This window comes from Myotis davidii, unplaced genomic scaffold (assembly GCF_000327345.1).
Source record: "Myotis davidii unplaced genomic scaffold, ASM32734v1 scaffold636, whole genome shotgun sequence".
NCBI lineage: Eukaryota > Metazoa > Chordata > Mammalia > Chiroptera > Vespertilionidae > Myotis > Myotis davidii.
The window spans coordinates 738,404-743,804 of record NW_006286987.1 but is presented as its reverse complement, the minus strand read 5'-3'; positions in this window follow the sequence as shown (position 1 = coordinate 743,804).

The window sequence follows — 5,401 nt, the reverse complement described above, 5'->3', positions numbered from 1 at the left end:
CCCGCCCGCCCCTGCAGCTTCATCCAGTCTAATCAGCACAGTACGCTTTTATTATTATAGATGGTGCCACTGTCTATATCTTGTTCATTGTTTACCAAAACAACATTTGTTATGTGGCACATGACTGTTGCACTACAACATTTTATTCTCTATCTGTATGCCAGTCAATGTCCCTGGATGAATAAATGGCATGCTCAATTAGGTAAATTAAAGATCATTCAATAAAGGAACACGTTATAAAGATGGGTGCTGGGTAGAGGGGAAGCAAAGAGGCAGTGCGGTTTCCCTGGACTAATACCCAAGGTGCTGCTCCCAAGCAAAAACTGAAGAGACAAAAACTGGGAATTGTTACTCAGCTCAGGGGCTGAACGTGCTCTGTGCAGAGCGGTGAGTGACAAGTCTCCTCACTTCGGGCTGAGGGGCACATACAGCTTGCAGTGTTCCTGTGAGGAGGGAATTGGAGGATATATACCCATGCCTTGCTCTCCTTCTCGCTGATTTCCTGCTAGTGGCTCTCATTGCCATGACCAGAGGAAAAGGAAACACTGAGAAGGTCCAAGCAAGTCAGCCTCCTGTGAGACAGAGTAGAAGGGATCTGGAAAACAAAAGTGATATATCTTCAGAATCACTTGACAGCATACTATTTTTAAAAATGAATATGTTTTCTCAATTACTATTTTATTATGGAGTTTTTTTTCCTATTATTTTTTCCTATTAGAAATAACTTAGTGCTCTGGCCAGTGTGGCTCTGTTGGTAGAGCATCATCCTGTCCACTGAACGGTTGCAGGTTTGATTCCCAGTCAGGGCACATACCCAGGTTGAGGGATCAGATAGGAGGCAACCAATCAATGTTTCTCTCTCACACTGATGTTTCTCTCTCTCTCCCTTCCTCTCTCTCTAAAATAAAAACAAATGTTGGAAAAAAATAACTTGAAACACTATTATGAACATCTTGGTATATATTACATTTTTGTTTTGCATAATTCATAACAAATAACATAAAAAATTTCATGGTTAATTCTCAGAAAAAAAAGTTGAACGTGAGGAATATCTGTTGTCCTAATTTGTATCTCTATATAATAACCTTGAAAGTGGTTAACTTTAAAATGATGTCAAATTTGCATATAGTAAAATGTTTTCAGAGTTCTTAGAGTATATTTATCACTTAGGCATCACATACAGCCAGGAGAATAGAAAGAGAAGATACTACTTACTTTGGAAGGTGAAGAAGCTCAGTGTCAATAGGGTTTGCCCACAGGTCATACGTCCCATTAAAATGGAGTGAACTGTGAGCAGAAGTTACTAATGGGTAAGGTCCAAGCTAAGCAGCTGTAAGACGGTGTCAGTCATGTGAAGCTTTGCTTGTTTAAAATCATCCACTGGACTTTATCCCTGACACAGCAGACAGACAGAGCAGAAAAGGAAATAGCAAGCAACTTGTACCCAAAACTTATAACCAGAAGGTGCATATATTGCATCTACTCATAGTCCATTGGCTAGATCTTTTCTTTTCATTTTACTTATTTTTTAACTAAATTTGTTGCTATGACATTGGCTAATAAAATTATATAGGTTATAAGTGTACGATCCTATGATACATCATCTGTATATTGCATTGTATGCCCTCCATGCAAAGTCAAATCTTCTTCTGTCACCAAATATTTATTTGATCCCCTTTATCCTTTATTACGCCCCACACATCTTCTCTCTGGGAACCACCACATTGTTGTCTGTGTCTATAAGATTTTGTTTTTTTTGTTTTTTTTCTTGTTTGTTCACTTGTTGCTTTCAGTTTTATATCCCACTTGTGAGCAGAATCATATGGTTCTTGACTTTTTCTGTATGATTTATTTCAGTTAGCATGATATTCTGAAGATCCACTTATATTGTCACAATAGCAGTGTTTTATCTTTTCTTATGGCTGAATAGTATTCCATTGTATACTAGTATGTGTACCACATCTTTCTTATGTGATCATGTAGTAGAGGACACTGGTTGTTTCCATGTCTCGGTCACAGTGAATAATGCTGCAAGAAACATAGGGATGTATCTATCTTTGCAAATAAATGTTTTCAAATTTTGGGGCCACCTACCCAGAAGAGGGGTTGCTGGCCAAATCTTAATCACACACACTCACTTACTTTCAAGGATGGTTGGGGAAATTAGTCTCTAAATGACCATTTATGCTCTATTAGTCAAGCTTCTACAAAATAAAAGAGGGTGGTGGAAAGTAAGTCAGCAGTCACATCCATGGGGTCACCTTTGGCCACCCATATAATACATAAATACAGGACACATAAATACATAAAACATTCTCATTTCTTTCCCAAGAAGAGATCTAGGGTTACCACCAACGAAATGCCCTTGCATCTAGATCAAACATAGTACTTTTCAAGAAAGAAAGTTCTCCTGAAAGACACTTGCCCTCAACATACAATGGTGGGGTAGAAACACTATAAGTACAGAAAGAAAAAAAAAACACCTCAAATTAAAAGAAGGAAGAAAGAGCAACAAATCGTTAGGTCCTGCTCTTTGTCAGTTTTGAAGACTCCATGCTGTGTAAGTTCCTTGGTTAGCAAGACCGTTTGCCATGGGTTCTGGAACTAACTCTTATCAGTGTCCTCTCTAGTCCCTCCTTGGCCATCTTGTAATTTTTCCCCCTCTGTGGCCACGAGTGAAAAGGGGGCTGAAGACCATGTCCTTGTAGCCTTATACTGCTGGGGTAGACTTTGGGGAACAGGTTGTTTCAGAGGTTCAGTAACCACAGCCTCTCGCAGGCCAGCCTTGTGCTTAGCAATGATTTACTTTCATCACTTTGATGGCAGTCCCCTCCATTTAAAGTAACCAAAGGGCGGGAATCTTCGCTGGTTAGAGTTTTTATGACCTCAGACTCTCATTTATCTACTAGTTTCTGAGGTCAGACTACTCCCTCACTCACCTCAATTTAATGGCAGTTACCTTTAGGCCATCTGTAACAGTAGCTTAAATATGAGGACGATATCGTGAAACTGGCTTTTGATTCTGGGTTTCTCCAATTTTCGGACGAAGAACATTTAATATGACAGTTTCTAGAAAGGCTCTCAGCCATCCTACTTTCTTTTGCTGTTTGGGGTTTGATAATTAGGCTTTTCTAACCTTCTAATGTCTAAATTACTGAGCTCACAGTCAATTTAGTTTGATTTTTTTTTTAATGTAATACCTTGGTCTTTGTTACAATCTTCGTATTTTAACACTAATTTGTCATACAATAGACATTAATACTTATTAATCTTTTAAAACCAGTTTGATATTATCCCTCTTTCTTCCTAATTCACTCTTTGACAATCAAATGATCCAAAAAGTTAGCAGATGATAACAGTGAACAAAAATTGTTTCCAATCAGTCTGTTCTCTCAAATTGAGATGGGTCTCTCTCTATTTCTAATTTTGATAAAAATCTTGACTTTGAAAGATCATTATTGTGGGCTCTTTAGTGACTACTGACACTGATTTTATTTTATGATTTTTTTACATGCAGAAAAAACACTTTCTGTGAAAAAATATCATATCTATATTTTAAAATCAGTGCTTATTTTGACTTAACAGGAAAGAGAATATTCAATTTACAGAATTTTGTTCCCTTATATTTGTGCTTGCAAATTAGCTAATAATTGACTAAACTATCTATCCCCAAGTTACTTAGTAGAAGTAGAAAGGATCTGCTCCAAGTACACCAACATTTTTACTTTTTCTTGCCACTTACCCTGGAGCTGCAGTTCCAGTAAAGATGTGTCCTACCTCTAAAACTATAACAGGTGACTGTTTTGCTAAATATGTTTTCCTGTCATAATGAGAACCACCAGCTTATGAGCCTGCAATATATGCCTCTTTGTCCCCCACCACCTGATTGCAAAGCCAGTACCACATATTTTGGGTTTTATTATGGCAATATCCCAATTTCAGATATGAATTTTTATGTTAGGATATGGGCTACAATATTGTAACAAAGAGATAACAAAATACATGATTTAAATAGTACAAATTTCAAGCATAATTTAAATTATGCAGGTTTAAAAATACGTCATTTAAATAATATGTATTTTAAATACATTGTTCAAATAACATAGGACAGCTTTTCTCTCTTTTGGCTGTACAGCAGAAAGTGACCCATGGCAGATATGCTGACCTTGCCATTCTCAATACATGGTTTTGATCTCTAGATACAAAGCAGCTGTCCCACTTATATCCATTCTTCCAGCTGGCAGGAAAGAAAAAAAAAGGAATTTGAAAATAAGCATTTTCCTTTTAAAAGATGGGACTTTGATTGAATGTTGCACTTCTGTTTACTTTTTTTTTTTTTTTTGGTCAGAGGTAGTCATGTTGCCAGATCTAACTAAAAAGGAAGCCGAGAAATTAGGAAATTGTTTGGCCAAGCAGCTATTCATGCAATTAAAAGTGAACAGGTTTTATTAGTAATGAAGAAGAGAATGGTTGACGGAGAGAAATAAAAGACTTCTTTATACTACTGTACACTATACAGTACTCTCCACTAAACCAACCTTGAGGAATAATCTGACATTTGACAAGTCTAAGTTAAGGGACAATTGAATTCAAAGCTTGAGGGAAAAAAGTAGCTTGGGGTGCAGGGCATGAGAAAATACTGTTTTCTAAATTTTTCTTTAGGTCAGAATAGCTGATAACCAAGATACTAAATTATAGATCTGGAAACATTTTTTCAGACTTCATCTTGCCTTTAATTTAGACTATACCTAAAGTACCCTGGGAAAATGTTAGCCTAATTTAACCTTCTGAGACTTTTAAAGAAGGAGGTTTCTAGCTTCTTTTAGCAGTACTTTTACCATTTAGTTTTGAAAGAGAAAAGCCACAAGATCACATTCCTTACCTGCAACCCCCCGTTTCTCCAGATTATAGTTTAATGTGATGGTGAAATGGTGGGGACAGAGCCAGTATGCCTGGGTTCAAATCTAGGGAATTCCAACTCTGTTTCTTACCAACTTAGTGGCTCTAAAGAAATGCTCAATCTCTCTAAATCTCAGTTTCTTAATCTATAAAAGGAGGATCATATTTGAAGCTACTTGATAGGGGTTTTGAGAGGATTAAATCATCGAAATGTGTAAAGGATTTAGAGAAGTGGCTGGTATTTGTTCAATTCTCAGTTAGTACCAGCTATTACTATCTCCTTGTATCAATTCTTGGGTCGGAAGATGCCCCCAAAAGAAATAATACTGCCTTTGAAAAAAACAGCTATATTATAGTAATTGTAATCTAAATGAACCAGACAACATGAAACTACTTTATTTGTATTATCAAAGTGTGTTGCCCTGGTCAGTGTAGCTTAGTTGGTTGGAGTGTTGTCCTATACACTAAAAGGTCGCTGGTTTGATTCCCAGTCAAGGCACAT